Below are 12,205 nucleotides of genomic sequence, written 5' to 3'. Positions count from 1 at the left end.
AGTTGGCTGAAGTCTAAATACCCTTGCTGATTAATGAGCATTCCATTATAATTATTGATATAAACGTGTTTTACAGCTTTCCACACGTTTGGGTGGATTTGCCGAAAGGAGGGAAACACGTAAGATGGAGAGATCACAAAAGTTGACTGAAGTCTAAAAACCTTTGCTTATAAATAAGCATAAGAACGTATTTAGTTCTCCTTTCATTTCAATTATAATTAATATGTTTCTCATATTTCTTCATTTTCCACACATATGGGTGGATTTGTCGAAATGAGTGAAACACGTCTTTAGGATGAGATAAGTTAAGTGATATCAGAGTCTAGGGTCTAGAGTCAACTCTGATCGCAACAAATGTGTGATAATATATGGAAACAATCAATGGAAACAAATAAATTCCAGATAGATTTTTTCCAAGAAATCTTTAAGATATAGGAAATTTATCTATCTTAAACCAAAAGTATGATCCTTGTCAATTTTTGGCTAAGCTGAGAGCTGAGCTATAACTTTTACCACTCCAAATTGATTGTACCTTTTGTTAGGGTATAGTTAATAAAAGAAAAGTAAAGATTCAACAGAGGCTCGAACCAACATCTAATCTTCATTATCAGCTGGGGGAAGCTGCAGCTGGAGCTGGCGACTTGCAGCGCACACGCTGTAAAATTGCTATTAAATTGTTGCTGATTTTTATGTCTGGAGTCTGGGGCGTGCGGCTCTTGGCCAACTGTGCTTTTTTTTCCTTCTCCTTTTTTTTTTTTTTTTGGCTCTGTTTGAGATCTGGCTGCGGATTTCTTTCAAAATGATTTCCAAGCCGAACACATTGCGACTTCCTCTGGCGCTTTAAGCCGCCATTTACACTTGCCTTTGGCCCGCAGTTGAGTGTTTCTTTATTTTTTTTTTTTATGTTTACTTAACCAACTGCAGACGCGCCCATTCAAGCCATTCTCCCAGCTCACCCAACTTTCAGAACCTGCTGTTGATGATGTCTCAATTAGCTGCGATCTCTTGTGCATTTTTGTGGCCAACTCGTTGCCGTTTCTCTACGAACTCTTTCAAATTGGCATTAGCCATAGACATATGAAAGTGTATTGTCTTTTGGCTTAGCTGTTAGATTTCTTCTGAGCCGAACACAAAACTAATCCATCGCTCTAATCAGAGCTCTCCCTTTCCATAGCCTTAAAGGATCTTATCGCAACTTTCTCGCTAGCTCCAAGAATGCAACTTTATATGATATTGTCGCTGTCTCTAATCTCCACAAAAAATCCAATTCCACACTTCTGAGTTCTAGCTTGATGCTCTTTCATCCCTTTTCTCAAAGTATTATATGTGCAAAGTATTTGCTAGCCAGTTGTATTATAGATATAGAATATTTTGTTGCTTTCGTCGGTTTTCTGCATCTGTTCAGATCTCATGGAATACATATATACAAATTAGCATACCAAATTGAGAACATCTCGCACCCTAGATGGGACATTTCTATCATTTCTCACGCACTTCAATCACTGTCAATCACGCGATTCAAAGTCAATTCTAACCTCAAATTTTATAGCCATTTTCAAGCTAACTGTACAAAAATGCATATGAGCTGTGCCTGGGCATTCATTACACCCAGCGACATTCCATATATGCTGCGCATAATAGTTCAATCACTTGTCACCGCATAAGACGCAACTTTTTTGGGCTCCTCGCAACGCCTCGCATTCCCCCTCCCCCCCTCCTGTTAACTGCCCGCTCGGGCTTACCTTCTGCTCGATTTGTCACAAACACCAATTTCGTGTGACAAATTTGTATGGCTGAGCGATTCAGCAGGCAGCTTTAAGACAATCTTTTGGGCCACGGCCAAATAAGGCGACTCCTTTGAGCCGCGACTCGAGACTCGCGACTTGCGACTTGCGACTTGCGACTTGGGGCAGAAGGAGTACTTTATGCCACATGCAACAAGACTGTCGTCAGTTTGCGCCACGTTTTGCGCATAGTCTTCGTTTCGGTATTCAAATGGCCAAAAGATGCCATCGTCTTGGACTTGCTGCATATACCCTGTACACATTGCAAATGTCTAAGAAGGGTATATTGAACCTGTGGCAGAAGGTGACAAGCACGCGGAGCTGCATCGATTCAATGTTAGCTGTAAACTTAACATTGAATCGAATATCATTTCGTATTTTATTATACGCAGATAACTGCAGCCATATTAGTTTTTTAAGATATTCAAGACTTTCCGAAATTTATATTATAATAACACATTACATTTTTATATGTTTATACATATATATAAATACTTCCTTCATTCACAATCTATGATTAACATTTTATGTTAACATTTTATTTTAACATTTGTTCATTCTGTTGATAACCATTTGTAGGGTATCTGCGAGTCAGTCACTCCCATTTTGTTTAGTTATATCTTTTCATTTTTGTCGTCTTTACGTGCCGCATTGTCGCGCATTTAAAATGCAAATTATCATCATTATGATTGCATATCATGCTCATCATCATCATCATCAACAACCACATCATCATCATTATGTTGCTCATGATGATCAAGGTGCCGTCTCCTGGTTCGTTGTGTTTGAAAAATTGTTGGCAAATTATTGCCTTGGCCCCAAAGATCATAAAACATTGGCGCGTCTTCGCGTGCCGCCGCCGTCGCTGCTGCAGTTGCAGCTGCTGATGATCATTATCATCATGCTGGTGATGATCATTATGGGCAGGAGACAAAAGTCTGTCATAAATTTGTCAACAAAGCAGCCCCCACGCCGCTCCCCCCTCCGCTCGGCCAGCCGTTTGCCGATTTGTCAATCCGTCATTGGAGCGCCGTTTGGGCCAATTGCAATTTATGATGCAGCTGACTGGCTAACCGACCCTCCCCCCTCCCCTCTGTTAGCCACCCTTTCGACTCATAATTCACCCACATATTTGCGACTTCTTTGTTTTGTTTTGTTTTTTTTTTTTCATTGCAATTGCAATTGAATTGCTTCGATTGGGCCTGCGTCTTGGCCAGAAAGTAGAAGGAGGATCTTGGCAGTCTTTGTTGTTGTTGTTGCCTTGATTGTTGTTGTTGTTGTTGTTGTCACGCGCTGTTATTATGCAAATATTGAGCTGTTAAATTGCGCGCTGCACGCGTCATTTAATCGCATTGTTGTAGCTCTTTATAAACACGATGGGCCCCAGGGCGCAGTTGTTGTTGTTGTTGTTGTTGTTGTTGTTGTGTGCATCATTATGGCCATTTATGTTGCATAAATTACGGCGTTTATCTTGTGTCACTTGACTGAAAATTGTTGCCAATTCACATTTTGAAAGGCTATATTTAAAATGAACAGATCATCGGATAAGGATCATGAATGTACAGTGAACACTCTTCAAATGAACACTTCCATTGGGCAAAATAATTGAATGAAAATAATCATATTCCATTTTCCTAATCTAAAATATATAAATATTTTATAATAATCTCAGGTCAATCAAGTGCAACTTGGAAAAGAGCTGCCTTTTTGAACTGGGGTTGGTCTAGAGAATTTATAGAAATCAAATCTTTTTAATTAAGTCCACAGAATATTAAACAAAAAACAAAGCAAAGGGTTTGATATAAAAAAAAAAAAAAAAAACGGACGCCATTTTGAATGATAATAAAGTGTATAAAAATATAAAAATAAAAAACAAAAGATATTAATTTTCTATTTGTTCTAAAAAATGCTGATATCTTGGCGTTCGTCAAATGCAAATAATTATTATTGAATAGACGCCGACTCGTAGTTGACCCAGTTTCACTTAGAGCTCGCTCTAAAGGAACTTTTTTTTTATTTATTTTTCTTTAGCTTATTTGCGCGCAAATTATCCCGCATTGTGACACGTAGCTTGCTGCCCACCCACACACACACACACACACACACACACACACACACAATTACCCGCACCCATTGGCACACATGCCAAAAAAAAAAAAAAACAAAAATAAAAAATAAATACAACAAAAATGAACTCTGCTGAACTGCACAAAAGCTAAAGTACAGCGGACACAAAGGCAATAAAAAGAAAATGGGCGAACTGCTCTGCTCTGTTCGTATCAATCAATGCGAATGCGAATGCGAATGCGAATGCGAGTGCGAGGTGCGAACGAAAGCGCATTGCGCATACGTCGTGTGGCACGTCAAGGGCCGTAAGAGCGCTGCAAAATGCGCAGCGCAGCGCTCTCTTAGCTAAGCGCGCTCTCTTTGGCACGCACACACACAGATGCGAGCATGCATGCTGCAGGCTGAGAGGCGTCCGCATTTGACTCGGCCAGTCAACGGTCGTGGACGTCGGCGTCAGCGTCAGCGTCAGCGTCGGCGTCAACGTCGTTGCTGTTGTTGTTATTTTTGTTGTTTTTGGTGTTGTCGTCTATATTTACACTTGTGGCCTCTTATCAAATGGCAGCGGCGCAGTTGACTTTTTTGACGTTTGTGTATATATATTGCGTGTTGTTGTTGCTTTTGTTGTTGTTGCTGCTGGCTGATCTGTGTACTATACATGTGTAGCCCGACAGCTTGTTGTTGTTGCTGCTGCCGCTGCTGCCGCTGCTGCTGTTATTTGCTGCTGCTGTTGAATTTTGTACGCGGCGACCGCTTTGCTGCTTTGACTTTTTGCTCGGTTTTTTTTTTTTTTTTTTGAAATATGTATATACACACACATGTGTGCGTGTGTGTGTGTGTGTGTGTGTACAGGCAAAATGGGAACAGTCAACACAGCAAAAGTTCAAGTCAAAGATATTTATTTTATATAATCAGGCGCGACATCGTTGCTCGTTTGTTGATTGTCGTTGTACTTGCTGTTGTTGTTGTTGTTGTTGTTGTTGCTGTTGTTGCTATTGTTTGATTATAAATACTTTACGAAACAATCAAAATACTAAAGAAAACCAGCACATATGTATGTTTCGTAAAGGGTCACCCCACGCACAGTGGTGCCAAACACAGAAATAATTGGGATATTCCAGCAAATATATTTATTGCATTTTATTTTGCTTCTAATTTATGAATATGTTGCGCCAATTAGGGCAAATGCTGGTAAAGTCATCTAAATGTATTATATTTCAAGTATTTTATATATATACATACCAATCGATAAAATATCGATAACCTTTATGCCATTAATCGAATCTTGACAATTGACTATATTTATAAATAAATATATCTTTACTCTTTGGGAGTAAATTTATTGATATAATAAGGATGAATATGATAATAATAATAATCGATTATCGATTAATATATCGATAAAACTATATAAATAGAATCAAAGATGATTTTATGCAAGCCCTTATATATATATTTATGACTGACTAAGTAAGGCCATAAGCTTACATTTATGAATAGCAATCGATAGACATCGATATATTTAAATGTTCGCATATATTCTTATTTTTAAAATATCATAAGACTCAACATGGGATTCATGAGAGGTTTTTGATTAATTGAATCTTTATACGTAATGGATTTGGCTTTTTTTCATAAAAAAACACAGATTTTATAGTGTGTATGTGTGTGTATATGTGTTTGTTTGTGTGCTTTTGGGGCCACTCTAACCAGACAATGCTGTCGAGTGCCTGTGTCGCCGCCACAACGGCGATAAGTTCGCGTGCAAAGGTTCTGAACTGCTTGAACTTGTTGAATTCAAGGCAACAACAAGAACAACTTGTCTCTGTATTATATATGACTCCTCTATGTATTGCCAACTCTATATATAAAATCGTGCGATGATGTGTGGTGCTTCAGGAAATTATCAAAGAACCTTTGCGCGGACAAAATGTTATTTATAATTGCAAAAAATGTCAACTGAAAGGGGGGAATACATCAGAGATCCGAAGATATATTGTTCGACTGGAGAATATAGGGAACTCATAGAATGATACGAGTTCAAGCTGATATGCATTACGTATACGCAGCGTATACCCTGCCCAATAAATAAGTCAAACGAATTCAATACTGAGACTGGTCAGCTGCGAAGTAAAATAAATTAACCAAAATATGCTCTCGGTTATAATTCCCAAGTGGCTTAGGCCCTTAAAGCTTTAAAGCGTTCGCCACAAAAGCTCTTACAGCTTATCTGGCGTGCTGAAGGCAAATTGAACTACTCGAAAGTAAAAATAAAAGAGTTCAAGCATATGCATATTGATTCCACAAGAAGGAATGTCAACTCTGTGCTATAATTCCCAACCAGTTTATTTTGTATTCAAGCTTTTAGGCTACTTTAAAAAAGGACTTAAAGCCGCAAGAAATTTTTATACTTACAATCTATCAGCTTGTGCAGACCACACACAAATATTTGTATGATCTATTTTTGCGACTCCTGTGTAAAATATTATTGCTTGCAACATGTGGCAGACACACACACACACACACACTCAGAGACATTGGTATCATTAACAAGCAACACTCACATGTTGTTAACAGGACAGCGCACACAAGGCACACGCCCCGCAAAGAAAAAAAAAAGAAGGAATATATAGATGAAAAAAGCTGGGGCCAGCTTTTGCTGCCACATTCGCTGAGCCAGTTGACTGCTGCCATAAATTTGCGGCAACAACAACAAGAACACGGCTTGAACTCGATAAAATTTATGTGCAACATGCAGCGATTTTGGCCAAGCTCGACTTTTACCAGGCAACGGGCAACGTGCAACGTGCAACACATGTTTGCAGCTCTGAAGTTTTGTGGCGTGCAGCGGCATTCGCTGCTTTATCGCCCAAATATCAATCAAAGCGATGTTTGGCAGGCGCAACTGCACAACTGCTCAACTGCGGTTGCAAGTTGGTGTTGCAACAACGCGCTGCCAAATGCCAATGCCAAGAGACAGTCTATAAAGTTCAGAGTTTGTGGCTTTTATCGGTGGCAGCATTTGAGCCAACTTGCTGCACACACAACACGCTTGATAAATGGCACGCGGCAAGCTCAAGCGGCAACTGAGGGGTGTGTGTGTGTCTGTGTGTGGCATGATGGCCTGGCAGGTGGAGGGGGGGGGGGGGGGGCACCTGCCTCATTTAATTGCTGACAAATTTATAGAGCGCTGCGCATTAATTCGCTGCGCCCAAATCACAGAAATGCATTAGACGCCGCAACGGGGCAGCCTCGATGTGCAGCCAAGCTGCCAAATGCTTTCGGCTGCAAAGCAACAGAAAAAAAAAAGAAAAAAAACAACCAACCTGCAACTGTGCAACTGTGCAACACGATCTGCGCTCAACGTTCGCTGCGTTCATTTAATTATCGAATTTAATTAATCTGCACTTGATTTTTTACGCCACAAGCCGCAAGGCGCAAGACACCAAGCTGTGCTGCCAACTACCTGTGTGTGCAACCCCCCCCCCTCCCCCTTAAACTCCCCTCTCCTCTACCTATGGGCAGCTGGTTTTTCTATTACTTTTACAGTCAGCATGAGCCGCTGCCCCGGCGCCTGCCCACCTGCTCTCCACTCGCTCGACGCTGCGACAATTGGCAAATTGTTTTTTTCTTATCCCAGTTTTATTTATTTCGGCGTTTTTATCCAATTGTTGCCACGTTTCTGATCAACAATGGTTGCATAATAAAACATTTTATCACAATTTTTATTGTATTTAGTTTATTTTGTGTGATCTGCAGGAATACCAGATTTTAATATACTTAAGTTAAGTTCCTAACTAAGAGAATTAAATTCAAAATAATTCTTTCCTATAAACAATCAGTAAAGAAGAAAAAAATAGGTTTACAACTTCTTAGAAAACGAGAGATTTCTATGACATTTATTTTTCAGTTCTACGAAAAAGTAAAATAACGTTTAAGTATAATGCAACTTTGCAGTCAGAGTATTTTTTATATTATTAAAGATTTTATATTCAAATTTTAGATTTTAAGAAAGTTTGAAACACTTCTGATCGACATTTTCCGCAAACACAGCTGCCTAGTTTTAAGGGCTTGGGCTTGAACTTTAATCCCACAATCAATCTATCAGCATCTTTTTCTCGAATGATGTTTCATTAATTGTAGTTTGTTTTTTTAACAAGCAGCTAGCATTCTTGTGATTTACTGCTTCAAAATCTGATCCACTAGAGTCCAGTTTAGCCCCGCCTTTAAAATTGGAGTTCTGATTTGAACCTTTTGAAATTTGTTCAGTTCAGTTTTAACTACATTTTGTCTTGCTCCCCCACATAACTGTAGCTGGCCACCCGCTGTGCGCTGCATGCAACCATTCAATTCCGTTGGGTGGTTGCCTTTCAACTTGCAACATTGCAGCTCGACGTGGATCGTTTGTCTCAGCTCGTATAAATTAACAATTACTTGATAAATAAAATCAAATCAAAAAGAAACTGTTCTAGTTGATGACAGCTGAGTGCAAAGCTAACGGCGGCTGTCAGCAAAATTGGAAATTCGAATTGAGTGCGCGCAAAATGAGGCAAATTTCATAAATGATTAACACCTTCTGCCGTTTGAAGTGGACAAACTGGAACTGGAACCAGAACTGTCTGACAAACTTGAATTGATTTGACGAGTCGCTTGGCTAATCAAAAATTCTAATTACGTGCCATGGGCTAGAAATAATAACATTTTCGCGCCGTTCTCGGTGATTCTCAAAACCATGTAGCTAGGAGTTGTGGCTGTTGTGATTGTAATTGCTTTAATGGAATTTGAATTTGAGCTCGGCGCAAGAGCAGCACATGCAGATAAAATACACACACACACACTCACACACACACACACACACATAGACACAGGCACACCACCTGTGGACGCCCCTGGTGACTGCTGGGCAGTGTCTTTGGCTTTTTGGTCCATTGCTGATGATGTACAACTACTATTAGCATTAAAGTTTATTATCGACGACGCTTGCATTCTGAATTCCTGTAAAACAGGTGCAACACACACACAGACACACAGATACACACGCACACCCATCTCGCTCTGGGGCCTTTCAACTTTTGCAGATTTCTCTGCTTCGGCAATGCGTTTGACTATGGCGCAAGTTGCGCGTTGCATGCAATGCATTTGGCCGCTAAAAGCGCCTTATTTGGTTAAATTGGTGCAGATTGCTGTGGCAGAGGGGCCGGGTCTCGAGACTAGAGACTAGAGAGAGAGCCTCTTGTGGCAACCGAGCTGTGCCACTGGCTGTGCCACTCGCTGGCTCTGTGTTGCCTGAACTGCACTAAATAATAATTAGCACAGGTTTTTTTTTTTTTTTTCTCTCTGTTCACTTGGTTGTTGTTTGGTTGCTCTGGTTGGCCGCTTGGCTGCCTTAATGCGCTTTGGTCATTCACCATGAGGCTCGACTGCGCTGGCATCTTGTCTCCTCTTTCCCTCTCGCTTGCCGCAGACACTGTCTCTGTCTCCTTGGCGCAGCCATTTGTTGCATGCCTGCTACGTATACGGGGTGAAATTTCCTTAGAAATTTTCGTGCTTGCCTGCTCTGGTTTTAATTTGATTTTTACTTTGAGTTTGGTTTGGTTTTCGCCTTGTCTTTGGCCCCCAGGTTCAGGTTCATAAATTAACGAGAGATTCGCTTGTTGTTGCTGCTTCTGCTGCTGCTGCTGCTGCTGCGGCAACTGTTGCTGTTGCTGTTGCAAGTTACAAGTTGCATGTCTAATGTTGCTGCTTGGCTGCATATTTGCGTGTGCGCTATGCCCACATGAACTGCACAAACAGCCTCTCCTGCCACTCCCCCAAATCCATTTACTCCTTTTTGGCGCGCGCCTTCTATCTGTCTGTCTGTCGGTCTGCCTATCTGTCTGTCTGTTTGGCTATTCTTCTTTTTAATTGCACACCGTTTGAGGTTTTTATCACTCAACTCAACTACACCTTATGCTCCTCATATATCTATACAACATGCATATAGATACAAATGTATCTGTATCTGTAGCTGTGTCGACTGTCGGCAATTAGTTTGTTTATAGCAAAAGCTAAAAGTGTGACGTGGGCTGACTACAAGCACATTCGCATAATCTCTCTCGCTATATATAGCATATTATATTATGATAATTGTTAGCATATCCGTGCAATATTATAGTAAGCATATTCGTGGGTATTTTGCGCAGTTTATGAGCCTATTCTGGCCGTAAAGCCAACAAGTAACGGCAACTGTTTAAGTTGTCATTTGGGTTAATTGATCGGAAACTTGGCTAAATTAGTTCTATTCGCAGGCCTTATATAATATATGCAAAATCATATTTATTTTATCTTACTTGCATGGCGCTTATTTTATGGCAGAAATACATTTATTTTGCGCATACTATTTGTTGAGTTACCTACATACCAAATTTGATGAGCAGAGCTTTTGTAGTTTCCGAGCTACCTCAGGAGAACTATATGAACTATTGTGTTGGGCCTATCATAATTGGCACTGTTAACGCTTAATAACTTGCATACCAATTCTGTTAGTTGTAGCTCTTATAGTTTCTTAGTTACTTGAGGTAGCTCCCTTTAAAATACTGTTATAGCTGTCAGTTCTTGAGTTTTGCCTTTAAGAAACCACATACTAATTTTTCTTGGATATAGCGTATAGAGTTTCTAAGTTACTTGAGTTAGCTACCCTTAAAATACTGTTAAAGCTGGCAGTTCTTGAGTTTTGCTCTTGATATACATTAAAGAAGCCACATACCAAATTTGATGACAATTTCACGCTGAGTTTCTGAGTTCCCTGAGATCATGCTGTCATATTCATCATAAGAATTAATTTGATCTTTAGCTCTATATATATTAAAAATCTATATATTTAAAATATGATATAAATATATCTTTAGGTATTGAGCTGTTCTCTCTGTGTTTCGCCACATTTCGCAGTTTATAAAATAGTTTTTTTTTATAATATTATATTCCCGAAACCTCTCTAAGACTATTGGCATTGGATGTTTGTTTATTAGTTTTAATTTTCGTATACTTTTTGCTTTTTATAAATTGTTGTTGTTGTGCACATTCGATAGATAAACATTTCTGTGGGTTCTATTAGCGACTGCATCAGTAGTTAGGTTTTTAGTTTCTGTTGCTGTTTCCATTTCTCTCTGTTTCCATAGCTCAGTTTCAGTTTTCATTACGCTTTAGTTTGTTGTTGATATTTTGCCTTATGCTTTACTTGATTTCTTGTATCTCAAGTGTTCGTTCGGTCGGTTATTTGGGGTCTTATCGCGCGATGTTTGTCCAAGTGCCAAGTTGAACTATACGAGCGTAACTAGTCCATATAAGGCCCGAGCTGTTTGCCTGCCTGCTCTTGTTACTTACTTGAGTACTATTATTATCCCTTTTTTTTATTATTATTATTATTGTTATTCTATTTGGCTTCTTTCTTAAAAGATTGTTGTGTGTGTGTGTTCTTAATTTTCGTTGTGGTCGCATTTTATTTTCTTTTTGTAAATCATGTCGCATTTATTAGATCATCAAGGTGTTAAAGATTGTATGCCATGTGCGTGTGTGTGTGTGTGTGTGTGTGTGTGTGTGAGTGCGTATCTGACGCGTTTCACTGATAATATTTGGTCTGAGTTGCCCTCCTTTTGTGCGTTGCCCTCCTCAACTATTGTGCGGCTGTTGTCAGTGTTTGCCTTTTGGACAAGTGCGACAAGCGCGAGATGCGGTGAAAGCAATTCAAAAGTTCATTAGTGTGTTTGTGTTTCTATGTGCCTTTGACACGCCCACAATATACAATAAAATAACGCCCCAAAATGTACACATATATATCTAGTATGTATCATGCTGTATCATTTATCAGATGATGATGTTTGCATAAAACTCATAAAAAAGCCCAAAAATAACAAAAATTCGTTATCTTAACGCTGACAATCGCCATGGAATGCAATTTCCCTGTGGAAATTTCCAAAACGAAAAAGCACAACAAAAATTTGTTCGAGTTCAGTGATCTACGAGTTTTTTTATTATTCTAATGCTAGCGGGTATTTTTTGCGGTCCATGTAACAATACTTTTCCACCCATTTTCCGCCTGCGAAAAATTAAATATAATTTATGAAAATATACATATTTTTAATTTAATGTTTGAAGTCAATTGAGTGCAAAATAAAAAAGTGTTAGCACAATTTTCCACAAAGATTTTTCCAAATGAGTTTGAAACCGAATCGGTTGCTGAACAATTAAACAATTTCCGCCACGTTTTCACAGTTACGGGTGAAATGTCTAAAATCGTAATCTTTTGTATAGCGTTGCAAATAGGTTTTAAGATCTTCGGAAGAAACTTAAAACGTCGTTTTGAACCCATTTCCACCAAG

At 39.3% G+C, this 12,205-nt stretch overlaps 1 protein-coding gene across 4 annotated transcripts in view; it reads left to right on the top strand.

Annotated features, from left to right (window-relative positions):
• Samuel (SAM-motif ubiquitously expressed punctatedly localized protein) overlaps positions 1 to 12,205 on the top strand; it is a 71,387-nt gene that overhangs the window by 24,261 nt on the left and 34,921 nt on the right. The gene's annotated exons all lie outside the window — the stretch shown is intronic.

The sequence above is a fragment of the Drosophila virilis genome, chromosome 4 (assembly GCF_030788295.1).
Source record: "Drosophila virilis strain 15010-1051.87 chromosome 4, Dvir_AGI_RSII-ME, whole genome shotgun sequence".
NCBI classification, from domain to species: Eukaryota; Metazoa; Arthropoda; class Insecta; order Diptera; family Drosophilidae; genus Drosophila; species Drosophila virilis.
This window is presented reverse-complemented; position numbering and strand designations above follow the sequence as displayed.